Source organism: Ambystoma mexicanum, chromosome 12, assembly GCF_040938575.1.
Source record: "Ambystoma mexicanum isolate Mex_15411 chromosome 12, UKY_AmexF1_1, whole genome shotgun sequence".
In the NCBI taxonomy this organism is placed as follows: domain Eukaryota; kingdom Metazoa; phylum Chordata; class Amphibia; order Caudata; family Ambystomatidae; genus Ambystoma; species Ambystoma mexicanum.
In genome coordinates this window covers 193087103-193099917 of record NC_090936.1, presented here as the reverse complement: position 1 = coordinate 193099917, position 12815 = coordinate 193087103, and the positions used below count along the sequence as shown (strand labels likewise).

Here is a 12815-nt window from a genome sequence, read left to right as displayed (position 1 = left end):
ATGAAACAAAACAACTTCAATCCCCTTGTTTTGCTTGGCTCACTCCAAGTAAGGAGTTACTTGGTCTAAGCGAAGTTGTCGGACCACATGGTACACCCATCACAGGTCATGCAACCGATAACCCTTCGCACTTTATAATGTTCATTGATTCTCATTGAACTAATTTTCCACTATACGTTTCCTTTCTGCCCTTGTGACACTAGTCCATTTGCACTCTTGTATCTTCCTGGCAGTCTCTTAACTCAGATAACATGTGTCTTTCACACACTTCATTTTGCTGTGTTTACTCCTTGTTATCACCTTGCTTTTACACTAATAATTAGTGCTTCTTATTTGCCTTTTCACGTGTTTTACCAATTCTCATTACTGGTTTTCACTTGGCTTTTCACTTTCACATTGTTCATAAAGGTTTTTTATTTCAGCCTGCTCGTAAATACACATCACTTTTGTTTTTGTACTTTTTTTTGTACTTTTTTTTTTACACTTGTAGAGTGCACTAACAGCCCAAGGGCATCAAGGCACTGTTGCATGACATTCTTAGTTACAGTAAGGTTACATTGATCATAGTTACAGAGAACATATACTCATACAAAGCAAAAATTGTAAAAATAAGAGGTTTACAACATAGGTGTTTACAGGTCAGTGTATCGTATAGGGAGCCCTTGAGACCAGAGGGGGTCCGTTCAAACAAAAAGCATTGTTTTGATCGATTTCCTGAAAGCTAAGTGTGAGTCAATACCCCTGATGTGAGGGGGGTAGCGTGTTCCAGTGTGATGCAGTCATGACTGGGAAGCTGGCTCCACCTGCACAAGTCCTCAGTGTTTTGGGCATGGAGATTCAGTTAGTGTAAGCCGTTCTTGTTGGTCTGACTGCTGCAGGTTTGGCTATTCGCTGAGAGAAGTACAAGGGGGCCCTGTTTTGGACACATTTATGCTTACGTGCAAGAGTTTTGAAGATGATGCAATATTTAATGGGTAGCCAGTGGACCTGCTTCCTAGTTTCTGAGATATGGTCCCTCTTGGATATGCCGGTTGCGGCCCTGAGGGCATTGTTTTGAATCGTTTGTAGTTTCCTGATGTTTTTGGTGTCCGTACTTACTAGGAGGGCATTGCAATCGTCCAGCCAAGACCCAATTATAGCTCTTGCTATAGTAAGACAGTTCTGTCTAGAAAGAAACAGTCTGGCTACGTTTAGCAGTTTGGAATGATACGCTGCTGAATATTAGATGGCATTGACCTGCTTGCTCATTGTGAGGTTGGAGTCAAGGTAGACACCCAGTGTCTTCATGGCTTGCGGGACAGAGATTGCAATGTTGTCAATCTTGAATACGCTATATTGACTGCCAATTCTTTCACTGTTGCCGGTGATCCAATTAACAGAAGTGTTCACCGTTAAGACAAAGCCAGTTTTCTGCCATCCATGGATGGTCCGACTAGGTGGAGTAAAGGGTTTTCTGGTTGGCCTCATAGTCACCAGTAAGCGGGATAAGCACCTGCGTGTCATCAGCATAATTAATGTATGTAATGCCAAGCAAGTCCAAAATGTTAAAGTGGCCTTGTGAGCAAGTTATAGAGGGTCGATGAGATGCAAGAGCCCTGTGGGACTCCACACTAAGTCACTCAGATGCGCACAGGCAGCATCCAAAATGTCTGTCATGACCCTTCCCTAAAGAAACCGAGTGATCCAGGTTATGGCTTTATGGGAGAAGTTGGCCGCAGAGGAGAGATGATGGCCGAGAGTATTATTGTCCACCAGGTCAAAAGCAGCAGGCGGGTCTAGCAGCAGGAGGAGCGCTAATTGTCCTGCGTCTCTAGCATCGTCCATTTGGTTTTTGCGGTCAGAGTGCAGTTTCTGTCCAGTGACCAGGATGGAAGCCTGACTGCCGTAGGCCGAGGAGGTTATTGGCCTCGAAGAACTTCTGTACTTGCGAGTATGCCACCTTGTCCAGAATTGTTTATACAAACTGGACAGTGGTGATAGGCCTGTAGTTGCCTTTGACTGTTCGGTCCAGGATAGGCTTCTTCAAGAGAGGGCGTACCCATGCTTCCTTAAGGCAAGTTGGGTAATGGCCAGTGGAGAAGGAGGAATTTATAAAGGCAGTGAGTAAGGGGGCAGGAGTAGAGGCACACTCTTTGATACGTTGGGGTGGGCAGGCATCCCCTTTGCAATGGGATGGCTTAATGGATTTGAGGAGGGAGAGAACTTCTTTTTCAATCATTTCCCTGAAGGCGAAAGGGTCTAGATCCCTCCGAGTGTTGCTGTTTTGGTTAGAGATAAGTTGTCTAAGAGCCTGTTGATGAGCAAGGATTTTATTTTGGAGAGTGTTGAGTTTATCCGGCATAGCACATTGTATACTATTACACCAATATTCATCTTTAAGGAGGGTCTGCGGGGGCAAAAGGGGTGGTAGTTTCCAATTCTCTGAAGATGGCAAATATTTCTTTGATTCCTGATTTAGCATTAGCAAGCCTCGTGTTGAACGAGGCAGATTTTGCTTGGATAATGGCAGCTTTATATTCTTTAGAGATGGTTTTAAAAGCAAGTTTAGCGGAGTCATTGGGGTTGGTTTTCCAATAGGAGAGTGTGCCCTTTTCTTTGAACGTAACTGAAGTAGCTCTTGGGTGAACCATGCATTTGTGAGCTTGTACGCTTAGCTTTCCTTGAGATGAGAGGAGCAATATCATCTACCGCTTGAGAGATGGTGGATTTGAGTGCAGAAGCAGGGGTATCTGGGTTGTTGGAAAAAGGGGGCTGAAAGGCTGGAACACCCCAAGGTAAGGCGTAAGCTTTTCCGCAGTAAGCTGATGAGAATTTCTGGTGAGTACAGGTGGGAGATGGGTTTCTGGTTTAGGGGCTCCCGTAGAATTGTTGAGATCAAATCGAATGGAGAGATGATCCGACACAGGGATCGGGGAGATGTCCTTGACACTGAGAGGGCAGTTCTGTAATTTCATTTCATTTTTTGATTTTGAGGAATTTGTAACACGCTCTGTACGGACCTAACCGTATAATGGCGCAGATGGTATTTCCTACTCGAGAAAGCTAGCACAAAGTGTATTCATAAGTATATTTGAAAGCAAGATGGAACTCTAATTGTTATCCAATGACGAGTTTTATTTGAACAAGAAGGTCTTTAGGGCCTTCCGAAAATCAAGCAGAGTGTCTACGTTCCGTATTTCCCTGGGTCGACTGTTCCAAAGTCTGGGATCATACACCGAGAATCTTCTGTCCCCTCTAGAAACAAATATGGATGGGGGGATGGTTAACAGTGCTTGGTCACTTGAGCGAAGGAGTCTTGGTGGTTGATAGTATCAAAACATATCCTTAAGATAATCCGGTGCCATATTATTCAAACATTTAAAAATCATGCAGGCTATTTTGAATATTATGCAGTCTTCAACTGATAGCCAATGGAGTTGACGGCGTAAAGATGAAACATGGGCTGTTTTTTTAAGCCCATAGATCAACATGACCACTGCGTTCTGCACTCTTTGCAATCTGCTGATTTTGTTTTTTCAGAATGCCCACCAGTTGACTATTGCAGTAGTCCAGGTGAGCATTCGTAAATGTACCCACTACTTGAGGATAATCTTCCTGTGGAATATAGGGAAGTGTTTGTCGTAGGAGCCTTCGGGAATAAAAAATGGTTATTACTTTGGCTCCATCCTGGCTTTCGCTACCCAAATTGTCTTGCCAAATACAACCAAGGTTTTTCACCTTTGTGGAGAATGTAAGTTCCACTCCTAATAGTTTGGGAAGGGGTTGAGTTTTTATTGTAGTCATGAGGTGTTCCGTACCAAACAAGATTAATTCTGTCTTGGAAGCATTCAGTTGAAGTTGATTAGAAGCCATCCACTGACTGATTTCCTGAAGGCATTCACCGATTTTAATAATGGTTTCTTTAACCTTATCGATTGTGATTAAAATCTGAGTGTCATCGGCGTAAGACTGGAAGCTGATTCCATGACGTTTCAAGATTTCCATAACTAATCGAAGGCACAGGTTAAACAAAAGATGCGACAGTGAGGAACCCTGTGGGACCCCACAGTCCACACTATTAGGAGCTGAGGTAAAGGCACCCAGTTTAACAAACTCTTGACGTCCCTCCAAGAAGGACCTTAACCACTGGATGGCCTACTCTGAAACTTTTCCAATCATCCTCAGTCGTTCCAAGAGGATCTCATGATTGACCGTGTCGAAGGCAGCTGACAGGTCAAGCATCACTAGACGTGAAAGCTTGCCCTGGTCAGCTACCCTCAACAACTCATCATAAACTAACAGCAATGCTGGCTCTGTACCATATTTAGGACAGGACTCCGACTGCAAAGGATCCAGGAGCGATTCCTCTTCAACAAATGCCTGTAGTTGAGAAGTCCCCACCTTTTCCAGTATTTTCCCCGGCCAGGGGATACCTGCAATGGGACGATAGTTTTGAAGGACAAAAGGATCCAAACTCGATTTTTTTCAGAAGAGGTGTTAGTGTGGTGTATTTGTGCATTGATGGTACTACTCCTTGATGTAATGATTTGTTAATAGATAACGTAACAAAGGGCGCAATTTCCACCGCCATATGTTTGGCTACTACCGCTGGTAAGGGAAATAGGCAATCATTAGTTGGCTTCAGATTCTTCATCAGTGCACAGACCTCCTCCACTGTTGCATGGTGAAATTTAAATTGATTTCGTGGAGCAATAGCTTGATCACATTCCTTCATATCATCCACAGAATTTAATAATTCTGAAGAAAAAGGAATAGGATCTAGGGCTGCAATGTTATTCTTAATCGTAGAAATTTTCTCCAGAAAAAAATTATTAAAAGCATTAGCTTGTGCCAAAAATGAGGGAATGGCAAGGTCACTACAGCTTGGATTATGAAATTTAGAGATAACTAAGAACATTTCTCTAGAATGATTACCTGCATCACTTATTTTTTTGTGGAGAAACATTCGTTTCGCCTCGAAAATAGCTTTTTTATAGAGCAAATGCGCCCTTTTAGCTTTAATATTATTTTCTTCAGAGGAATACCTTTGCCAGATTTGGCCTGTCAGACTAACTTGCTTTCGTAGAGGAATCAAATTATTGGTAAACCATGGTTTAGAAATCCTCTTGCGCCTAGGTTTTTTGGGTGCCTCCCTCGAGCAGGTTCCCTCCATTACTTTAGTTCCAGCAAGGAAGAATTCTTCACCAGGCAGTGTATTATCGATCTCTGAAAGTGCATTCATCACTTTCTGTGCTGATATGTTGTCTAGATCTTTATGGCGCCGGGAAAGTATCCCAGTGGCCTCAACAGGACCTCAAGTAATTATTGATTTGGCTGCTAGAGCAAATAGTTGAAACGAATGGTCTGACCAGTAGATTGGTATGTTGTTGAGTAGTACAGTACAGCTACCTCTTGTTACTATCAAATCAAGGCAATTACCCTTATTATGAGTAGGTGATGTACCTAAAGGGCTGAGACCATGGGTGTCAAATAACTCCCAAAGTTCTGCAGAGCCTGGTTAACTTTGATCATCCAGCCATAAGTTCCAGTCCCCCAGTAGCAGGACCTCTACCTGTTTACTTGCTACTGTGGCTAGAAAATGGTCCAGATTTTCCAGAAATTCCTTAAAGGCACTTGGAGGTCTGTAACGTAAAATTACATGAACAGCAGATTGGGAAGATAGCTCGAATGTAAATTGCCCCACTTGTGAGTCACTTCCCCAATCAAGCAGCTTAAGGTGGGAAATACGTAGTGTTTCATTACAAATAACGGCAATGCCCCCACCACGTTTTCCCACTCGACCAATGTGTTGAATGAGAACGTTTTCAGGGACTAAATTATGAAGAATTGCATGTGAAACCTCTGTAAACCAAGTCTCTGTTAGAAAAAGAATATCAAGTCCTTTTTCTTCAATCAATGCCAATATTTCTGTAGTGTGGGCACATGCAGATCTAGCATTGACTAGGCCTGCTTTTATGCCCTCTGATGTCTTTGACATATTGGAGCGTGTCTCTGATGGGGGGTTAATACCCAAGTTTCGGATTTTATTTAAACTTCACAGTGTAATGGCCCCCATATTATTGTCTAGGGCGTTCAGTGTCAAAGTATTATAACTATAATAACTCTCTCTAAACATCGGATCCATCCCCTGGCCTGTTTGAACCCTAGGGTAATTAGGGCTTTGTTAAGGGAGGCTGCTTGAGTCATTTCGATCGTTGAGGCCTAGATTAATGTCTCCCAAGAGAATGGATTTCGAAGATTTTTTAAAGTTGTCTGAGAGGGCAAGGATAAGGGAATCTTGGAAGTCTATGGCAGGCCCTGAATGTCGATATACAACATGGAGAGTAATGGTACAGTTATGGGACGGATTGATTTTAATAAGGAGATATTCACTGTTATAGCCTAATTCTCCTTCCACCCTTCTGATGGGAATGATTTATTTTGCAATAATGGCTACTCCTCCACATTTCTTGAGTGGGCGGTCTCGTCTGATGATGGTGTAACCAAGTGGGATGGCGAGGGCCGGGCCGTATGCTTCACTCAGCCACGATTCTCTAATGATCAGGAGATCAAGGTAATTAGTCAGGATTAGGTTCTAAACATCTAGAGCATGCGTTGAGAGGGAGCAGGCATTAATGAGGGTGCATCTGATAGAGGGATGGAGGGGTGAGGTAGGGCCTTGATTCAAAGCAGTCGTATGTATATCAGATGTGGCGATATCAGAATTTACCACAAAAACAGAAGTGGTATTACCTTGAATCAGAGCCTTCACAGGCATAGCGCTTGAAGGAATATCAGGAATAATGGGCTCAGCAAGTACAGCAATGTGATTCAAAACATTCACAGGCATATCACATGTGGCAGTATTATGAATAATGGGCTCCGCAGGTACAACCATGTGATTCAAAACATTCACAGGCATATCACAAGTGATTGTGCAGTATTTTCATTTCACGTGTGTAGAACTGTTCTTTAGTTCGGTATTCAATACTTGGTAATTCTCTCAACACTTAATGTCCATCAGGTCTCCAGACCCATTCATTAAATGCATTTAATTGTTCATCCCTCTCTTTGGCCCAAATTAAGCTCCTGGAGCACCCCGGTTCGAGTACACTCTCCATGTCACTCATCGGTATGTGGCAGCTCCTCTGGTTGCTTGCACAGGTCCTCTTCTGCTTTCACTCACTCCCCTCTCATACATCGGGAGCACCAGCAAGCTGTGCTTGCATCTTCCTGACTTTCGTGCTGCCTACTGCAAATATGGAAGCTTCTGTGTCCCCCAGCTCCTGCTGGGGGGGACACGGCTCTGAGCTCTGCAGGGCTCAGGTCTCTCTCACGGCTGTCTCCAACCTCAGCATCCTTCCTGCTCTTCTGCAGGTTCCAGTGTCCTTTTCAGTCTTTCCCTCTCCAACCTGCTCCACAACGCCGTGGCTTCCCAGTTCCCTCCTCTCATGTGGGTCACTCCCTTTTATATGCACCTGTAGCCTTTAAAGGGGTTGCAGGTTCAAGTCATTTTCCTGACTACAATTAGCTGTTTCATTGGGGCATGCCTGGCTTTCAGATGGTATTGTACAGTGCTCTTCCTCGTCCCAGTACAAAAGTGGTGTGTATAGGTGAAAGTGTGCATTCTTCCTAAGCACCTCTTCCTCGTCCCAGTCTTAAAAGGACCTGAATGGGATATGTGTGCAATGTGTAACGGAGGGGAAGAGTGGTAATAACCTATGAAGGTTTGTAGGATTTGGGGGGGGGTAGGACGTATTTTAACAATGGAAAGGGGATACCATGCCTCATCTATAGGCACCTTTCCTCCACTCCCAGAGGTCCCTCCACCCAGGTGATTTCCCCCCCCACCCTCGCATATCCACCACTGGGGTGGGATCCAAAAGTGATGGCCCTTCCCTAGCCACCTGAGAGGAAGATCCAAGGGGAGTATATGGGGGGGCAGAGAGGTGCCCTTAGGTTCCTCGCAATCTATAAAACATGCTCCATCAACATATTAACAGCCCCAATTATTCCAAGTGGTCAGTCACACTTGAAAACACACAATATATATGCCTGCGTTACTGGAATTTATTTGGATAATGTTTTGCAGGACTATTCCCATGGGTCAGTGTTGAGCCCTAGTGGAACTTATACCACCCCTCTGAAGGAGATACCCAGCATATCCACCCAAAGTAACTGCAAACCCTTCAGGTTTACCAATATTTCCATATTGGAAACTGAAAAGGTCATACTATCCCTTAAACCGTCGAACTGCCAAGGTGACAGCTGTCCTGCGCAAATCATCAAGGATGCAGCCAGAGATCTAGCACGCTTCATCTCGAAACTGATCAACGCCTCCTTCAACATGAGTACTGTACCCACTAACCTTAAAGAATTCTGGGTTCTGCCCCTACTCAAAAAACAGACACTCGACCCAGTAATCCCTACTAACTACAGGCCAATTACTACGGTCCCATTTCTCCTTAAAATCATCGATAGAGTAGCCTACCTCCAAATCCAAAACTATTTGGAGACACACCAACTATTAGGTTCACGGCAATCTGGCTTCAGACCACTGCACGGTACTGAAACGGCCCTCATTGACCTCAAGACACAAATCGACGAGTTGAAGGATAAAGGTAGTACAGCTATGCTCCTCCTCCTTGACCTATCAGCGGCCTTTGACCTGGTGGATCATGCAGTATTATGCAACCACTTAGCGTCTGCCGCTCACTTTTCAAGTGAAGCTATAGCTTGGGTACAATCCTTCCTAGCTAACCGTACGATGAGTCTTCTCCCCTGTAGCGGCAACGGACCCAATCCAGATCACTTGTGGTGTCCCACAAGGCTCATGTGTCTCCCCGACAATGTATAATATCTTTACTAAGCCTCTCTTCGACAAACTTGACAAATTAGGGGTAACCTATACGAATTATGCGGACAATGCGCAGATTCTCATACCACTATCAGGCAACTTTGTCGAAGACACAGCTCTAGTAAGCAAAATGTACCTCCTCATTCAGGCATGGATGGCCTCCCAGGGCCTCTGCCTAAATGATGACAAAACTGAGATATTGATCTTGGGTTCCGACTCTAACCTAAAAAAACGGAGTCCCAACTATCGCAATTTCAACATAGATGACAACACAATCAAGGTGGCTACTGAGGTAAAAACTCTAGGCTTTTACCTCGACTCCACTTTATCTCTTAAAAAACAAGTTAACTCCCTGGCATCCTCTACAGCGTACACCTGTAAATTAATCAGGACTTGCAGACCGTACCTCTCTAAAACTAACTGCATCATGCTAGCTAACGCATTAGTAATGTCCAAACTGGACTATTGCAATGCCCTCTATGCAGGTGCCAACAAATCCATTATACATAAAATGCAAATCCTCCAAAATAACGCTCTTAGAGCAGCCCTTGACATAACCCGTAAAGCACATATTTCTAATGTTAGGAAAGACCACCACTGGCTTAAAATCAGCGACAGAGTCCTGCTCAAGACACTATCGCTTACCCACAAAGGGCTCAACAACATAGCACCCCCCTACATCTCGGCCAGACTGACCAGAAAATCATCCAGCCACCACACTAGGGCTACCAACCACTACCTGCTCAACTCCTAGATTCAGACGATCCAAAGCGGGAGGAGCAAGCTTCCCCGTCAGAGCTGCCCAGGCCTGGAATGCACTGCCCATTGCACTGAGAGCTAACCTTCCCTATTCTAACTTCAGATGCAAGGTAAAAAAACTGGCTCTGGTCCAACGACAACTAATTCTCGTGGCACCCAACGGCCTTGATACCCTTGTAACCCAGTCTAAGATGATTCTGCTCTCACACTTTTACCTGTGCACTCTCGCAATACGGTAACATGTTAGTTTCTCACTCCATGAATATGTATTTGATATGTATGTATATATGTATTGATATGTATGTACCGCACCGTTATGTTTTTTATACCCTGTATGCAACCCAAGCTTAAGTAACCTTGTACCTGCTGCGCCCGGCTACCCCTGGGTTTTGTGCGCATTATCAAATAATAAAAAACATAATGTGGCTTTCACATTGCTGATGGCTCCACGAACAGTGGGATATTGGTGGGCAGTGTAGAAGAAGGTTAGAACAAGGGTGAGCAGTACTACTGGAGATAACAAAAAATAAATAAAATACTAAATAAATAAATAAGATGAGACAGACATTTTGGGACTTGAACCAATGCTGTCAACAATGCAAATAATTTATGGTGAGAAATTCAACTGTTGAACTATTGAGTGGCATGGTGTCCTGGAAGGGTGCCTTCATTGAAATATCTCCTGCGATAAACCGTACGGGGGAAATTAATCCACATAAATTATTATAGTGATCGCCTCCACATTTTGGCCCATACAGAGCCATTAACATTCTGCGAGCCTGAGCCTAAGGTGGACCCTAGAAAAGTGAGGGTCTCAGCAAAGACTCAGGGCTGTTAATGGCCCTGTATGCTCTGGAAGGAGCGGGTGGTCAATGACAGATTTTCAGTCACCCGATTGACGAAACCCTTCCCACTGTGCGAATGTGGTATCATTTCCTAGTTCCAGACGGGACATGATTCACTGCTTTCTCTTTCACTCTTTTTCATTGTTGAAAGTATTTGTTCCATTTAAGTTCAATAGAAATGACTTCACACACAACATTACACAAAGCAAGCAACATGAAGGCCTGTAGTCGAGGGAATGATGGCGCGGGCATGATCTTGAGTTTGGCGGTGATGCCGTCCAACTTATTTATCATAACTGCATGTGATAACCAGGAGGAGTCTGCATGACTGAGCCATGCAGACCCTCTGTTATTCCCCATTTTGGAGTCTGTGACGGGTAAGGAGGAGGACGCATACTCTTTAAGGACATTTTCTCAACAAGGAGGTTTATCATATAATAAGGTGTACACCTAACTATCCCTATGGCTACGGGGTATTCCCTACCTAAAGGAATAACTAATGTGCATGTTAGTCATCTTTTCCAATGTCCAAAAAGAATCTGTCCAGCGTTCAAAAACACACTATCTGACCCTATCACTATACCAAACAAAATAAAGGTGTAGGAGAATGACTCTCTTCTCCTTATCGGTGCTTCCAGCACATGACTTCTCAATATGTGCTTTCTCAATGTTCTTGGTAACTCTTTTTATCATTCCATTCAATTCTTTCCTCACGTTACTACGTGTATTTTTCACTTTAGACGTGATTTTGCTTGCTTCAGATTGATTTATCATAATGACCTCTTTGCTCTTCGGTTCTTCATACTGTTTCTTTCTTAGGTGCCACTCTTCTGCTTGGGACACACATGTTATCTTTCTTTCCAGAGCAACAAGTTATTCATTTATTATTCCCTGCTTCGGGTATCTTCTCTGTCTCTTTCTGTCTTTTATTCAAAAGACTTGAGTTCATTAATGCTGATGTTATGCTTTTCTCACTCTCCTTCACCTCCCTTTTCGTGATCGTTATTCTTTTTCTTGTATTTGCACAAGGTTTTAACTAGGATATCACATTTCCATCCTCCTCTCTTTCAGGGATCAATATCGGTCACTTTCTCAGACTATCAAAGTTCATATTTGATAGATTTATCTTGAGGTTTTGTCATTAGTACTGAGACGAGTCATTTGTATTGTATAATACTCATGTGTGATCATCCTGTGGTCTCCTCTGTCCCCATTACCTTTGGTTTCACCAGGCAACGTCCTCCAAGATCTTACTGCTCCAGCGATGGTCTTGTTTGTCCACTGCACCATTGAGCTGACTTCCTCTGCATCTCTCGCATACACTGTCACAACTACCACAGCCTGTTTGTCGGCTCACCTGTTGAGGTTTGGAGTGCTTCTTCTTTGTTGATTCAAGCTGCCCGTGTTTCTTAGAGGTGCGGGTCTCGTGGAGGTAAGGACGGGCTTCACCCGACGCCACTCTGTCAGTAGCAGTTGGTCGTAGGGGTTCAATATCCAAGATGTAGACAGGTGCCCAGGGAGGAGAGGAAGCGATGAGAATGCTTTGTGTAAGTTTGTTTATGAAAGGGCCCCAGGAAGGATTAGCAGAGGAAACGAGTCAATGCTGCACAGGATGCTTGGAAGGGAAGGGAGGTACAGCAGTCCGAAGGCAACCGCAAGGTGAGTAGTTCTGGAAGGAAGAACCGCGGAAGGCGGCAAGCTGCGGCCGCGGTGGAGCAGTCCAATGCGGCGCAGCTCTGTTTGTTTCAACCTCCCTGTGGCAGTATCCGCGTAGTTGCCCTAGCTGGTGGCCCATCACCATTCTCTCACAGTCACGCCACCACCAATTGTCAAGCCCCATTCGGCTTGTCCTTTCTCAGGCTCTTGGTTACGCTAGCTTCTCAGCGTTCTCTCTGCTGCTTCCCAGCACATTTGGATTTCACGGGCTCGGTGTCCTCCTACAGCTCCGCCTTTTCCAAGGTTCAGGTTGCATGGGTACCTCCCCTGCTTAGAGACGCCTCCCTCTCTCGTCTACCGTCTTCCTTTCTGCCTTGTACTTGATGAGTGTTCCTCTTTCAAGTCACTTGTCTCAGTGGATTGGTAACCTTTTCTTAAAGAGACAGTTTCTCTTTCTTCTGATTAATAACATTGTTTCTGAGGCTTGTGGAATCTGCTTAGATTCACATGTTGTCATAGGCCGACATCTAGTGGAAGCTGCAGAGTATTATAGTTTTTCGAAACGCAAAAAGGGGCGTTGGACCAGGGCGTGCCAGTAATACTATCCCTAGTGTGACGTCCCCTTTACCCATGATTCCTCACCCATTTCCGTGGACCCTCAGATTGTTTTTTTCCGCCATACTAGTTGGACGCATGTTACGGAGTTCCCTCGGCTTTAG

At 44.3% G+C, this 12815-nt stretch overlaps 1 protein-coding gene across 6 annotated transcripts in view; it reads left to right on the top strand.

The window, feature by feature from the left end:
* Positions 1–12815, top strand: part of TSPAN9 (tetraspanin 9) — a 1448163-nt gene that overhangs the window by 497252 nt on the left and 938096 nt on the right. The window lies entirely within an intron of this gene.